The sequence below is a fragment of the Adelges cooleyi genome, unplaced genomic scaffold (assembly GCF_023614345.1).
Source record: "Adelges cooleyi isolate 19-005CV unplaced genomic scaffold, UGA_ACOO_1.1 ACOO_flye_CR_arks_rails_tigmint_CR_PRNA_30, whole genome shotgun sequence".
Taxonomy (NCBI): Eukaryota; Metazoa; Arthropoda; class Insecta; order Hemiptera; family Adelgidae; genus Adelges; species Adelges cooleyi.
In genome coordinates, this window is record NW_026095971.1 from 7,323,294 (window position 1) to 7,340,572 (window position 17,279).

The 17,279-nt window shown below is 31.9% G+C and overlaps 3 long non-coding RNA genes across 3 annotated transcripts; all 3 read left to right on the forward strand.

Moving 5' to 3' along the window:
• Window positions 1-252: 252 nt before the first annotated feature.
• LOC126839104 (uncharacterized) lies at window positions 253-5,162 on the forward strand. Its single transcript, XR_007685780.1, has 4 exons — window positions 253-450; window positions 1,754-3,424; window positions 3,689-3,759; window positions 5,015-5,162. It is a non-coding gene; the product is annotated as an uncharacterized LOC126839104 (long non-coding RNA).
• Window positions 5,163-7,847: 2,685 nt separating this feature from the next.
• On the forward strand, window positions 7,848-10,113 carry LOC126839106 (uncharacterized). The gene is made up of 3 exons (XR_007685782.1): window positions 7,848-8,053; window positions 8,474-8,822; window positions 8,907-10,113. It is a non-coding gene; the product is annotated as an uncharacterized LOC126839106 (long non-coding RNA).
• Window positions 10,114-11,942: 1,829 nt separating this feature from the next.
• Window positions 11,943-16,586, forward strand: LOC126839105 (uncharacterized). Its single transcript, XR_007685781.1, has 4 exons — window positions 11,943-12,106; window positions 13,460-13,690; window positions 14,089-14,368; window positions 15,559-16,586. It is a non-coding gene; the product is annotated as an uncharacterized LOC126839105 (long non-coding RNA).
• The last annotated feature ends 693 nt before the right edge of the window (window positions 16,587-17,279 follow it).

Consider the following 17,279-nt stretch of genomic DNA (forward strand, 5'->3'; position numbering starts at 1 on the left):
TTCATTTTTGAAGATTTACAAACATTAAATCTAATTCGTTTTTAAAACTAATTATAATCTGTAATTCAATACTAGGTCGTTTTTTTAACTTAGTAAGGACCAGTTAAATTGTTTTTGCGACTTCATTTATTTGCTTTTATAGTTCGATATGTATAATAAAATTATTGAAGTTTATATTGATAGCGGTTTTAGGCAAATTATACAAAATAGTAATGTATGGTTTAAAATAGCTCTTGTTTTATTTTTAGGTAGGATAGAATGTCCAAACGGCTGCGGTCGATCATATAAGTACAATACAGATCTAAACCGTCATTTGCAATACGAGTGTGGAATATCGCCCAAGTATGCGTGTCCGCACTGCCCCAAGAGGAGCGCGTTGAAGTCCAACTTAAAAAGACACATAATATTAGTTCACAGCCTCCTGACCAGTCCAGTGTTCATCAAATAACAGTAAATATGTTACTAGTAAATGAATTTAATGAATATAAAAATAACAGTTTTTAAATGTCTATACAACCATATTAATTTTAATATATAATATGGTAAACACAAGTAGTGTTAAGTGGTAATGTAACTAATAATCATATTATTTAATGAACCTTGTTAGAAATAAAGTAGTATCGATACTTTTCTTTTTTTAAAAACGGCGTAGTTTTTCACAATTTAACTTAAGTAATATATTTCTATAGATATATTTGAATATGTACAATTCTATACATTAAAGATTATTTAACATAACTTTAATCTGTCTGCGTTAAGTCTTAAAAATGCTTTGTCATACCCCTTGAAAAGTGATAGTTATGATTAACCGTATGCTTTTTTTTAAGTAGACGAACGTTACAGTTAAATCGATAAAAAGATTGTTAAAGTTTTTTAAACGTAATTAATTTTTATTGTTAGTTTGTATACTTATCTAGAAAAACTATGATGGTAACATTGCTGCCGAAATACGCGTATACTCCATAGTGTAATTATTTTCGTGGATAAGGTTTTGTTTTTTAATATATCATTATTTTATTTCTTTATTATATACAGGGTGATACTTTTATCACGAACCAGCCAAAATCTCACTAGGTTTAATTAATAATTATTTTTTTTTTTTATAATGTTTTTATAAAACGTGATCTCAATTTTTCAAATATTTTTTTTCGTTTTTACCCCCTCCCGACTTAGTTTTCGGACAATTATTTTTAAAGTTAAAAGAATTTAAAAGTTATGATGGGGGGGGGGAAGTGCGGTTGGGAAATGCGCGCAGATAAAAATAAAAATACACTCCACCTTTCCTCCTGCCCTAAACTTGAAACTTCAATAACTTCAAAAATAGTTATCTGAAACTGGTTATCGACCAGTCAACATTTTTAGTTCATTGTTCTCAATTTAAAAAGTTAATAAAATATGTACGTTACCATTTAAGTTTCAAAAGTTGCTATCAAAAAACTAAGTAGAGAGAGGTAAAACAAAAAAATTGTGAAAAATTAAGATCACGTTTTTTAAAAACATTATAAAAAAAAAATGTAATTATTAATTAAACCTAGTGAGATTTTGGCTGGTTCGTGATAAAATAATCACCCTGTATATATATATATATATATATATACTTTTCCATTTACTTAAAATTAAGTGTAGTTATTTTAACACATTCATACAGATCAACTATAATTAATTTTTTGTAATTCAATACTTAGGTGGTTTTCTTTAATTTTGTTGCTATGGACTAGCTATAATTATACTTGCATACTTGTTTTATTTTTAGGTATGATAACGTGCCCAAACATATGCGGCCGATCATATAAGTACAATAAAGGAGTAAATCAGCACTTGCATTATGAGTGTGGGAAACCACCCAGATACGCTTGTTCAATCTGCCCCAAGAGGAGCGCGTTAAAGTCTAACCTAAAGAAGCATATACAGTTGGTTCACAAATTTAAGATTAGTCCTGTTTTTATCGTTGAACCTAACCTAATCGATCCGTAAACCTATTGCTCTTGCTATTTTGCAAACTCTGTAAAAAAAAAATATGACAAACAGAATAAAAAACTAATATTATTTTTTGTGTATTTGATGTGATTCGTGTGTGAATAATATCAAGATAGAAAATCGTCATTGAAGAAACCCTATCATTAACGTATTCTAATGTATTTGTATTCATATTTTATTGTATATGCCAGTTTTTAATTATTGTTGTGTTGTTTATTTTGCTACTCATGTATGCAACAGTAAAACGATAATTACCCTATAACACAAAACTAACTGTTGTCGCTCTATAATTTACAGGTAGACTGACGTGTCCTAATGGTTGCGGTCGTTCCTACAAGTACAAAAACGGACTTAAACAGCATTTTTACAATGAGTGCGGTGTGGCACCTAGGTTTCGCTGTCCTTTTTGTCATAAGACGAGTACTGTGAAGTCTAACCTAAAGAAACACATTGCAATGGTCCATAAATGCTTGACCACTTGTCCTGTTCTAGTCACCGACGTGTAATCCAATAGCTGTTTCTGTTTTACAAATATTATATATTTTGTATACTATTTTTTACCATTACAGTTTTTGAGTATTTTATATTTTGTCCAATAAAACAAGAATGTTTCCATATACGATTACACTTAGCTAAATCCGCTAAATCAGCGCATGGTATAACTTACATGGGAAAGAAACTCAATAGTAGTAATTGTATGTAAAGTTATATAAACGTAATGCGTATCATAAACTTGTTGTGGTACTTTAATATTAAGCCAAGCAAGAACATAACTTGCGGATATTCCAGACTTGTTAACACATTTAGTCATAAGGTTATTGTTCCCAGTAGCGGCATTGCAATTATTACTTTTTAGATTAAATACGTGTTTTTAGGTTACTACTATATGTTTAATATACGATTTGAATCATCTATCGACGTTTTGAAAGAAAACTACTACAATTTTCGGTGCTGTATATATCAACAGTCGGGAATGGCAACCGCAACGTCGAATAACAACAGTCATGATAAATACCAGTATGACATCTAAAACGTTTGCAGACTACTGACCAGTCTAACTGTTGTACACTCTAGTGACCTTAAAACATATAATTAGCATAAATACAATAATCCATTCAATATGTAAACAATCGGTATTACTTTATAAATCCTTAGTAACGTATTCCTCGTTGTAGTATAACCAGGTCTGCACTTACTATAATAGTGTTTTCATAACACAAGTGATCTAAAAGACTAAAGCAATTAACACACTTTTCTTTTAAAATTATAGCCATTTTGTAGTTTTTTTTAAATGATAACCATTTTAATTTTTTGCAGTTTAATTATAAAGTTACCAAATATACTTTTGGTATTATTTTCTAGAGCGCTATTATCTCTTGTAACTTTTTAAATTAAGAATAGTTTTGCCAATAACGGTAATTGAATATTTGAGATTCGTAATAAGCAGGTATTTACTTTTTTTTTAATTACTTATCGAATCCGAATATTTGAACTATTTGATATTTCCAATTTAAATCGCATTCCTAGTATTGGAGTACGTCAGTGTGCTGATACAAATAGATAATATTTAGATGTTTTTTTCAAACAAAATTAAATGTTGACAACCTCGCCTATTTTAATTGACGCACACTAATATTCTTGTATAGAACACGGAAGCGTTTCTAAAACGTTATACGGTATTCTAATAATTTTTTTTCTCTCTAATTTACAGGTCGACTGATGTGCCCTAACAATTGCGGTCGTTCGTACAAGTACAAAAAAGGACTTAAACAGCATTTTGAGGTGTGCGGCCTAGCACCTAGGTTTCACTGTCCGTTTTGTCCTCACAGAAGTTCTATGAAGTCTAACCTAAAAAAACACATTATACTGATTCACAAATCTCTGACCACTTGACTTTTATTACACACTGACGTATAAATCAATTGCCGTTTTTACAAATATAATGCAATATAGCAATTTTTTATACCATTTTTAAAAAGAACTGCTTGTGTACTTTTACAGTGTCCCATAATTCTAGAATGTTTTCCATATGCGATTACTTAACTTGTCGATAGTTCAGACGTAATGAACATATTAAATCTTAAAGTTTATTGTTCCCAATAGCGTCATTGTAATATTGTTTTAATTTTTAGATTATAGACGTGTGGTCAGGTTACTACTCTAAATATGTATAATAAACATATAAATGGTGTAAATACGAATCCATAAAGCGTGTGTTAACAATCGATTAATGTATTTGTTTAAGTCCTCTTTAATAACGGATTTATTCTCGTTATGTAACTGCATCTGCACTATGTATAATTTTACAGTATTATCTACTCTTTTTTTTTTTTTTGATCAACTGGTGGCGTTAACTTTTGATAATTAAAACAAATGATTGCTTTACTATATAATATATATAGCGACTACTCAGCAATGTCTGATGGATGAGGGATAAAATAAGTTCTCGGCTATACGCAATACTATATGGCATTTTACCGTGAATAGTATCAATTGTTAATTCAGGGTTGGAATATTTATATCTTTGTTTAAAATTAATAACAAATATATTAACTTCAACTTTTAGGCGGCTGTCGTAGTATGTCATATGCCAGGAGGTTAGTAGATTGTACTAACCCGACACTCCCTCGATTTCTTTGATATTTTTAAAAACCTGAGTATTCCAAATTTCAACCGAATTGAACGACAAAAACACGTGCCGAAAAAACCTTTGTGGCCAGTTCAGTTGAAATTTGCGAAACAAAGCAACCCCTCGACCATCTTTGAATGGTTTTTCATGCGTTAGCAGAATAGTCACCCTGTATTTAACAAGATTAACCTCGTGACACGTAAACACAAAATGTTCTTTACGATTTGTTTTTTCAAGTGGTGGTTTATTAAACGTACTATTGATACTTTATTATTTTAAAAACTTACAAATATTGCCAACCCTGATTATTTCAATTGACGAGCACTATATTATACTTGTGTGTCGGGTCAACACGAAAGCATCTCTAAAACGTTACACGGCTCACTAATTGTATTTTCGCTTTATTAGTTGCAGGTCGACTGAAGTGCCCTAACGGTTGCGGTCGTTCGTACAAGTATAAAAACGGACTTAACCAGCATTTGTACTACGAGTGTGGCGTGGCGCCTAGGTTTAGCTGTCTCCACTGCAGCCAAATGTTCAAGCACAGCAGCGACATGAGGAGACATATCAAGTGCAAGCACTCATCTAAACTTTAACACCGTATTAATTGTACAATACGTCAGCTACAACGATTACTATTGTATTGCTTTTGTACACTATATTCTATGTATGTGTGATTCACAATTGTAGCGGACCCCAAGCACGTCCGACACAATCGCATTTATTATCTATATCCATCCTACCTCTTGTCCAATTCGCTTATACTCGGATGTACACATACAACTAAAATCTAAATAAAATTACCTGTATATTTCGTAAATGATTTTATTACTACTATTTTTTTTTTATTCTATTGTATCGATTCAAATAAACAAATATTGACAACACTCCCGCTATCTCCTTCAGTGTTTGTCGAGCGTAGTGAAGCTTTTAGAAAAATACCATATGTTATGCTTTATTTTTTTTATCTCTTCTTTTATTATTTAACACTTTTTAAAATAATACATTGTGTACGTGTATTGTCTTCCTATGTATTATTATAAGTAGTATATTCTATCGTATGTATTTAACAGTAGTATGATATCGTTTTTAGCAGCTCGTGCGTCGCTTTTTTCCACTAGTGATTTTTTATTTATCTGTGCTGCAGTAGTGTAGTGTAAACCTTAAAGTATATTCATACACTAGTCTTGTAATCGTATATTCCCATTTGGCCTGTATAACGTAAACGTTTTGAGTACTATGGTGGCGTTGTCGCCCAAAGTGGTCAAAATTAATGAAATTCGATTAAAGTTTACTTGATTTTTTTTTTCTTCGATTTTCTAGATTACATGCCTCCGCCTCCTGCCCCGGCTGATTTTGGTTTCGGACATAACATGCAGCGGATAATGTGCCCCAAACTGTGTGGTCGCAGTTACAAGCGCATGGAACACCTGAAGCGGCACATATCCTACGAGTGCGGCGTCGAACCCAAGTACCAGTGTAACGTGTGCCAGCGTAAATTCGTCTACAACTTTAGCATGAAAAAGCACATGGGTCTCGTCCACAAAGACATGAAACAAGAGTAAACCGTATTAGAAAACAAAAAAAAAAATACCCACTCGTCGAAGTGCGTACACAAAGTGAAACCCGTATTATTATTATAAAAAAAAATTTCTTAAATTTGTCTTAAACGTCGTTTATAGATATCCAGTACGTACAATAATTATATACGTCAAATCCTGTGTGTTTTTGCTTAAATTGTTAATGCAATAATAATCGCGTGTAAAAAAAAAAACGGCGACGACACAATTCGAAAACGGCCATTTCGAGTTTTGCCGTCGCTGTTTTTTTTTAATACATTAAAAAAAAAAAAAAAATACAAAGCACTTTGCGACATTGCAAACGTATGAAATACATATTATCATGCGCCGTCGGCATAGCCTTACCGTCAACAGGACGAGTTGTTGAAGTAACCGCAAAACGAATACAGAGTTATTATTTTGAAGTTAATTCAACATTGTCCTCTTAAGTTGAAACTAGCGCTATTTATGTATTGATACATTTGCAAAAGTGTTGATTTCAATGGTGATTTGTGTAGTTTTTTTTTTTTTACAATTTTAGCGAAAACGCATAGGATAACGGGAAAATATTATATTTCTTGGTTTTAAACTTAAAAGCTTGTTAACTAATTTGTTTTATTATTAACCACTATTGCCACTACATCATGCCGTGGATATTAACTTATAGATGTAAGTTTTTATTTTTTTTTTTGCTGTAATTTTAATGGAAACATTTTTTTTTATACTGGCTACCTCATTATTGAATCTATTGTATTACAGGACTAACAGTTATTGTTGTATGATGTATACGTTTCTTAGTGATAAGTGTAACTACGAACACAATCGGTATAATAGTGTATTATGTTGTAACGCATGTTATATTAGTGGAAATTCTTATTGTTTCTAGTACAATTTGAGTAATTTCTAGTAATTATATTGAGAGTAAATACTTAAATGCAGTTTTATATTTTATATAATCCGCATAATAATCCTCGCTATTTTTTTATACACAATTAATTTTATTTTTATACCGAATTCCTGAGTAATTCGTGACTGATAAACCATTTACATTTGCTAATAATGTCTTTTATTGTATTATTATTGTAATAATTTCTATTTTTGTGTTGATGTCGTTTGTATACTGTAAAATGTTTCTTGTTATGTACTCGGTACTATTTAGGTGTCGAATAATGTAAAGAACGTTAAACTATTTTATATTTACTGACTAATAAAACGAAAACAAAATTTATAATTATATATCAAACGTTTCAAGTTGCTATTCAATGAACTTTCAAACAGTTGTATTTTATTAAAGTTATATGTGTATGCGTGTATATTATAATTTACACATTGCAATAATGTGTATAATGTACACATAAAATATACCTACTATAATTTGTTTTAGTTTTTTGGGATTCAGGATTATATCCGTGTAAGTTCATAAGTTATTCATAGGTAGTTTTAATTAGTATTTATGTCAATAGTGTATACAGTCTGTCATTTTTGCGGGCCGGTTATCGGTTGTAAATTTAAGCGTTGGTTTTTATCTCGTCTAAGTATAATAATAATAATAATAATAGTATTTAAATAGCTTTGGACGGAGAGACGACCATCGTTGTTTTGTTCGGATAACCGTCGAGACCAACTTAACACATTAGTTTTTAAAACGTCATGTGCGTTTCCTATTTTGTTTCCACAGGAGAACTAAAGGAAAACATTAAATTCAACTGCCCCAACATGTGCGGCCGGCGCTACAAGAGAAACTCTGAGCTTAACAGGCATCTGAAATTGGAATGCGGTGTGTCCAAGAGATTTCAATGCCCCACGTGTTTAACAAATTTCGCCCGCAAAGAAGTACTGAAGAAACACATGTCGTTCTCGCATTATAACACGTACATTTCTCTTCCAAGTAAATTTTCAACAAAATATCTATACAGCGTGCTTTTACAAACTAGTTATATTGCTAACGGTCATTTTATCGACCAATTTATAATGTATTTATGATATTCGTGTTGACCTTAGGTCACACACAATGGATATAGCGTACAGTACATAGGCTTGTGTCTAACATGTTTGAGGTCAATGGCCGAGCAAACATACATTTGTTCTATTGCGCATGCGGTGTAATGTTGTGAAAGTGTATTACGCCTGCGCAGTAGCTATCGAGCATGCGCAGTAGTACGTGTATGTTTGCTCGACTATTTAACTCGGCTAGATGTTGGATACAACACGTTCCACAACTATAGATGCTCTATCCATTGTATATGATGTAATAAGGTGTTGACCGTGTTCGTTTCGTTAATAGTTATTGTTTTTAAATTGTTTTCAGGTGCTTAATAATTGGATCTCCCGAATATAATTTATCGGACTCGAGTGACCAGTAATGATATTAGAAAAATATATTAAAAGTATCTCAATAACGACAGACCGTCGTTTATGTATGAATTGTCATATAGTTTTTGTTTAAAATAATGATTTATTAAAAAATCGCGTGTATACAAGTCACGAGTTTAAAAATCTACCATGTAGTATTCTTTCTTTTTTTACTTAAATAATGATTATTAAATCTTCATTAGCGTATATTTTGTTAATCCTTAGTCCTTGTACAAGTATAATTTATGCGTTAGCTTTACTGTAGTAAGAAAGCAGTATTAGTGTTGGCGCTGAATTGGAAAAATGTGTGTGTTTTTATTTATTATGTTGTAACATTTTGTAATTTAATTCCAATTAATTAATTTTTTTTTTAATGTGATTTTTTACAGGAAATTTTTTAACGGTTGGCAGTTCTATGTATAGTTGTCCGAATAACTGCGGTCGTCAATATACTAGAAAGGACTCGATGAACCGTCACGTGACATACGAGTGTGGCGTCGAACCGCAATTCAAGTGCCGGTTTTGCGCTAAGACTTGCGCTCAAAAATATAACCTCAAAAAACACATGATTACTGTACACAACTATGCTTATCTACAGGCGATTCGAGACAAAAGAAAATGATTTATTTTATCATGAAATGTTTAATCACGTTTTCATTATATTTAAATGTTTTTTTTATTTTTTATTAAATTACTTATGCTTGTATCTTATACAATTTTAATTGTACAACTATATTTTTATTAAACGTGGGAATTCTGTTTTTAAAATGTTAATTTATTATTTATAAATTAACAATAATAAAAAATTGATTTAACGTCAACATGAGACGTTATAATAGTTGCAGGTTGTCCTATCTGAATAAAATAGTACAATTAATGTCATCCAGTAAAACAAGAAGTAATAACTAGATAATATGGAGCTTCTGTACAATACCAATATGAAAGCACTGGTACCACCATTAACATGCATGCTATAGCCCTGTGTACCACTAGAGTTTAACGCTGATACAACATACTAGATGTATATTATATATTTGTAAGTTTCAAATTTTCAATTAAGTACATAATTACAGTAGATGCTATCTGAAATATTATGTCTTGTGGTAATGAACCTTATCAACTCCGAAATTTTTAAACAACTCAACTTTAACTGTAGCCAGCCTTCACTGAATTATTTAAATTGGAATGCTCTGTCCACAGCTAAGCAACATTTTGTCTGTGCCGAGTTTGAGACATATATCGTCAGGCGAGAGCAAACAAGCAACGATGTTATCGAAAATATTGTTTACGCGTGGACAGATTAATGATGTTTTCATTTACTTCTACTATAACGTGGTTAATCGTCGATCTGTGGGGACAACGTGTGATTAATACTTACTGATATTTGTATTGATTGTACTTATTTGGCCACCACTGTCCAAGGCATATGTACCTAAATGTCGGCGAATGCGGTGTTATTGTTTGCTGAAACGCTTTAAATTAACCCATTATATTATGTTTGTCTATATTATTCATTATCCCTCCTATCACCTAACCAATTAATTTTTCTTTCTTGTGCCGTCGTCGAACGCAATGTATTTCATTTTTGTTTTTTATATTTGTTTTTAGGTACACGATTGTTACGGGAGTTGTTGAGGACACCGACTGTGATCCAACCGCTCGCGAACAACTCGCCAATGTCCGTGCTTGCTAGCATGTTAGAAAGAGAGACGATAATTGTACCGAAACCCAAATCCTCGGATACTACAAGCGGAGAAACGCATCCTTGCATTAAATGTAACACCGATTTACCCGTATCGAAACCACACTCGGACCACTTGTGCAATGCGAATGACAGTGGTTTTCAATGTTCAATTTGTTTCAAGATGTTCGAAAAGAAAAAAGGTCTGGCCAATCACCTGAGAATGATTCATTTGGTTTTCGATTAAGCATAAATGTATACTTATATACCTTTTTTTTTAAATAGTTTTTATGTTTGTATTACTGAAATGTTTAATGTTATAACAATATAATAAATACTCTCTAAGTATTACGATTTTTATTTATGTTTTATTTTATAAAACAGCTGTAAATTATATCAAACTTCCAATGTTTGGTGTAAACCGAAGGGTGCTTGTTTATTGTACAATAACCCGAATATAACAATCCTATCAACTGGCGTTGGCTAATATATTTTTATCACTTAACGTTGCAGGTATCCAGATTTCTTCGGACGACTCCTTTGACGAGATTGGTCAAGATTACACTCCTTTGTTTACCCGAAGGTTTTCGACTATGTGTTTAAAAAGGAATACTTAACTGACGATAACTACTCTAGTCTTGATTTAATCGAACACAAGCGACCAACAATATTTCCATCTCTTTGATTAGTGTTATGAGTATTATGGCTAGTTTACCGGCGATCATTGACGCTCGTACCAATCAACCACGATTAATATGCACGTGCTAAGTATAATAGAAAATATGTACTTAATTTTCTTTAAATACATAAAATTTGTAAATCATACCTAGATTTGGCATTTTGTTTGTCATTGATTCATTTATTAAACGGAAATCATTATTATAAACAATAAATAACTGAATTTTTGAGGGTAGGAAAAAAATGTATGATGCATGTTAGATGATGGCATGTTTTTTTTTTTTAAGGAATTTGTGTAGAGACAACATTATTTATTTTTTCCTTGTGTTACAGTTTATTCCTATTGTGCATTTAAATACCTATACTAGGCAGTCATCGGCTAATGAATAAATAACGTACTCTATATGACGTTACTATACATTTTGGGCAATCAATGAAATGATCTCTTATCCCCCCCCCCCCAGTGCATAATACATAAAATAGTAATATCTAAATATTATAATTTATAACCTATTCATTCGATGCATATTTATTATTAAGTTAATCACTTTGGTTCCTCTATTCCACCATATACTTATATTTTGAAGCCGCAAACAATTTTTATCAATGTTATGGATTGTGTTTGCTGAATGATTTTTTTTTTGCCTTAAAATTCCTTCGTTTGTTTGTCCAAAGGAATGACTTTAATAACATAAAATATTAAATTGCTTATATTGTATAAATAATATTCGTGTTTTGTTTGGGGTTTTATTCGGGAGCTGGATGGTTTTTGATGATTGACTTTGGATTTATTTTATTTTTCCAGATGTATGGCTAAAGAGAAGCGACGTATGGGCCAAAGACAACCCGGCTTACTGTCCTAAGAATTGTGGTCGATGCTATAAGGGCATATGGCGAAAGTATAATTTACAGAAGCACTTGAAATACGAGTGTGGGGTAGAGCCGCAGTTCAAATGTCCCGTGTGCCCAAAAAGTTTCTCTTTAAAAGCCAACTTAAAAATGCACCTGATGGTCGTCCACAAAATCGTGTTGGGCCCACCCAACACAACGATGCCGTGAGAGGCATTATTATTCTCTTTTTAGCATTTCAAAGGTCATATAAGGACAGCAATGGCCCTACGTGGGCTGCTTAAGCTGGTTCCTATGTATATACGTCAGTTGCCATTTTACTTTTGCACCAAAAGTATAAAACAAAAAATAACTCTCAAAATTCAAACCATATAATATTAGGTTATAAACTAATACATACTGTTTACCAATTAACAAACTATTATATAATTACTCAATGCTGTGTTAATTATGTATGATTATTATTATTTGTTTGTATGTGCGTGTTTTTATAAAAATGTGTGGGGTGTTTTGTTTTTTTATTTTACCTACCGCTTTTGTTATGTTTGATTGGCTTGTATACATTAACCGATCTACGTCTGTCATTACAATTGTCAGCAAGTCCTCTTCCAAGTTAAAACTATATCTGTCACAATTCAAATATTATGTCTTTGTCTATTTTTGCTAACGACTTACATTAGTTGAACTGGTTATTGCAGAAACAACACGTATAACATTGTTTGATTTAGGGGAAAAAAACTGTATTTTTCTACTTGTAGATTCTGCTTTAAATGGAGTTTTCGTTTTTTTAAATATACTTAATGGTGCATGACGTGTTGTTTTTACACAAAAATAAATGTTTAGAAATACTCTACAAGAATCTACTATAATTACAAAACCGTTTAAAATGTTACACAAGTGTCGCTTCTGAAATAATCGGTTAAATTATTATTTCATTACAGCTGAGTTAATGTTCTTGATTTTTGTTTTTTGTATAAATTGTTAGTTACCACCATGTTATTGTTGTATTATACATTAAATATAAGTCTTAAACGAATAGTGTCTGTTACCACTTCTTTCATTCATATTATGGTTACCCGGTTTATATTAAGTATATATTTTTTAAATTTATTAAACAAAATATTTCTATATTATGTTACATTTAAAATTATTGTTACAAAATTATAACTACTATTTCTATGTAAATAATAGGTGCAAATTATAATATGTTATCGTATAACAAATAAGTAATATATTATTTTTTTGTTTATGAAACTGTATGCTTACGTGAATGGTATTTTTTTATTGTTTCAAATTAACATAATTACAATTTACATACTTATAAAATATGTAAAATCGTTGTATTCAGCGTTAAGGTTTTTTAACTGATTCTTACTTGAGTTAAAATATTTAATTATTACTTTTTACTATGTAATACTACAATATTACTTGTATTTTTAGCTAGAACAACAACTAAAAACTATTTAGTTTTTTGTAAAGTAAAAACTTAAAAACACTTACATAAAATGTCTATTTTTAACGTTGATATTCCTATTCTGGAAATATTGTGCAACTTTTTTTAATTAATATATGGTGTCACTTGTGAAATCATAACATTTCAATTATAAATCATTAAGAATATAAAGGAATCCGTTCGTTTAGTTATACAATCTCGTGTTTGCTAATTCAATCTAAATATATTTTAATAATAATTAATGTTATTATTTCTAATAGAATAATTATTACTTGTTTTAGATTCGCAATCTCACTATTGTCCTAACGGTTGTGGAAAACGTTTCTCGGGCAAAACCGTAAAATACACAATTGTTCAACATTTAAAGTATCATTGCGGCGTGGAACCTAAATTCAAATGTCACATGTGCGATAAAAAATTCTCAAGAAAAGAATCATTAAAACTACATTTAGCCAACCGACATGCAATTATATTAAAGTAACATTGTACCTTAAAATGTCGATGATATAGAAGTACGTGCGTGTCGCTTTGACAATTTTATTAGTATATTCTACCTAATCGAACACCTTTTTTAATAGAAATTATTTGTTTTAATTGTGCAACTATTTTTGTTTTTATCAGATGCTAATTCTAGCTGCTTGAATTCTTCATGTATTAAACTATACATACCCGCTAGAAAATACATTATATTTTTTAAGTGCAAACTAAGTCATCAATGACCGTAGTGTTTTGTATGTTATGAGAACGTAGATACTATTTAACAATATATGCCTAACCTAATAAAAAAATATATTTACCATGTAAATTTTTTTTTATTCCAGCGAACGCTTTTATCCGTTTTAAAAACATTTTTAAATCATTATCGACTATCGTCAACATGCAATAAGTCGGTTGACCTTTTGTTTTTTAGCTCACTTGCTGAAAAGAGTGCATTTGGCGGGTGTCCATGATCCTGCTTTTTGTCCGAATTTGTGTGGTCGCTTTTATGGCGGTCGCAACCGAAAAATCACTCTTAGAAATCACTTGATGTTTGAGTGTGGCGTACAAAAGCAGTTCCAGTGTCAATTTTGCCAAAAGAAGTTTGCCCGAAAGGAGACTTGGAAAGTACACTTGGTCAGTGTACACAAATTCATAGTCACATAACCTACAAGTCTACAACAACCATGTATTCAACGACAAGCATTATGATTGTACGTCATTTTTTTTTTGAATTTCGGGTTAAATGATTATTGCATGTGATGATAATATATTATTTTGTCCAGAAAACCCGCACTACCCATTTTTCGTATACAACTTTCAACCGGTGCTGAATTTTTATTTTTGTTTATTTACTGGCAATCATATAAATATAAAAGTCTTTTTTAAACCTAAAAGTGGTCGCTGTATTTATGTATATACGTTATACACAATTGTTTATACACTTACCTCGAAGCCGATAATGGAAAATAACCATAAAATCTCCATTATTTTCACAGAAAAATTGAAGTAAACATAATTAATATTTCTTGTGCAAGAAATATCTACGTAGCGATTTTAGTTAACTCACGTTATGCTTTAATATGAATATGTACATACGCGTTAAAACCAACAACTTAGTTACCGCATTAACGTCGGGTTAATCAGTTAATAAGTCAACTATTTAATTGTTCCGAAAACAACAGACCCGTGGTTGATCCTTATAATTTTAATTAACAATGAAATGTACTATGTGTTTGAATATGTTAACGTTAAAATGTTTAATAAGTAATAATTTCTCAATCTCTTACCAGGTAGTGTAGATTGGTTTTCCCCCAGTATTAAAAGGGGTTTCGGTGGCCGAATAACCTTAGTTTCAGTCCTTATTTTATGGACTGCGGATGTGTGGAGTTGTTTGTATAGCTATCCGTTTAGGTAATTAGTTTTGTAGAAGATACATTTTAAATTAGTGTGCAGGACTGCTGAATTATTTTGTGTGAAAACTGAGATTGGCCCTTTGAGTTCATAGCAACATTTAAGTGTAAACGAACCCCCCAATATCCCTAAAAACTAATAGATATTATACACGGTGTGTTCTGGTATCGAAGTTTAAGGTTTCGAGATCTCTCAGTGGATAACCGACAAGGATATCATATGACAATCGGTCAAGTATTTTAATTGAATTTTTTGAGCAATTTATTAAGCAATGCATTTTTATTGTAAAACGGGCTGAAGTCGGCTTGTGTTACATACAATTGGCCACCGTTCAGTATTTTGCTTAGAATCGTGTACATGCGACTTTCAACTGACTAGTATATAATGTGTCACCGCTTATTGGCTTCAATGCAATTTGTAGTGTTTCTTTTAGTGAGCCAATATTATTGTCTATATCTCAATCTCTAAGAAATTGTACGGTATTTTACAGATATCCAAACGATAATCGACATGGCCGCCCTGAACGACCCTGCTTACTGTCCGAACAGATGCGGTCGTTCGTACAATGGACAGTATAGGAAGAGAAATTTGAGAAAACACTATGTCTACGAGTGCGGTGTACCGCCTAAGTTTCGTTGTCCGTTGTGCTCAAAACAGTTTACTAGAAACAACGTCATGACGGCTCATATGTTGTTCGTTCATAAACGCATGGTGCCACGATAAAAAAATGGACCTTATGCAATTAATTGATGTTTATAGTATTTTGTGTGATTTTTCAAGTAAACGTCTCCAAACAAAAATAAAACATTACTCGCAGACGTTTTTTATAAACACTATGGTGTATGCCTGTACTAAAAAAATCAATGTACATAGAATTTCACAAATGAAAATTGTACTTAAGTACGCGTCACTCTACAATGCGATGACTATTGGTTTGTTTAGTCCATATTACCTACTCCATTGTCATAATACAATCCAGTCGATATTATACTAATAAAATACGTCATTTTCTCCGTTAACCGTCATTTTAATCTCCTTATATGGCATAACGGCGATCGAATTAGTTTAAACGAAATCTTGTATTTTATTTGCGTAATCGCTTTTGCTTAAACAACACCAAATGACAGTGTGTAATGACATACAGTAAAGTGTAGACTGTATTCTATACTATTAGTAGTTTTTCCATACACCGCATCGTTCCATATTATGCTATAACGTATTGTATTGGCGTTTGTCAACACCTGTAGAGAACGCTACGCTGTAAGTTGTAACACTGATGATATAGCGGGGAACCCTGCAAAAATAACCCACGACGACTACGGGTTTCTCGCTGTATTATCAGCTCCGCCAAAGTGTAATTATTACTTTGCTGCAAAACGCCAATAGGTATACATACGCCCTACTTCATTTTTGATTATGGTTGTTCGTAGTGCATTGCATCATGCGTATGCGCCCTTTGATAAAGGCGATGTTCTTATTAAAATCCTTTTTGGACGTTTTTGCTTTTTTTTTTTTTGCAATCAGATCAAGATGATATCCTGCGCCGAGTGGAGGTGGCGGCGGTTTACGATCCGGCTCACTGTCCCAACAAATGCGGCAGATTTTACAAGGGTCAACACAGAAAGGTGAACTTGCGCCGGCACGTGTTCGAGTGTGGCGTTTTGCCCAGGTTTCCTTGTTACGCTTGCCAAAAACGGTTTTTCCGAAATTACCAGCTGAAATTGCACTTGGTCAACGTGCACAGGATCATCCCGTTCGACACGACTCGGCCTGATGCCGGCGCACCTTCCAACGGCCGTTCGCCTTAGGCGATCACAATCTCTTCTAACCCCATAGTTAAAACTACGCCTCCCCCTTGAACGAGTGTAGTGTACGGAAATCGAGTTCAATAACATGTTTTGGATAACGCGTCACACAGTTTGACATTGAAAAGTATTTTTCTTATGTAACGTTCTTCGTCCTCTATCTTTCGTTCAGTAAAAAAAAAAAAATACGTTTTTTTATTATAATTTTTTTCATAAAAACGTAATTAATATATTCTTAACTGCAATAGCTACAGTTGTCATACAGGTCTGATAGGTTAAAACAAAAGCAAAAATAAAATTCTATTTTATTTACATATTATTATTGTTGTTATTTTTGTATTACGAAATTATTTGTTAACATATTTCAGTTGAATGTAAACGAAATAAAATGGAACACACAATATTA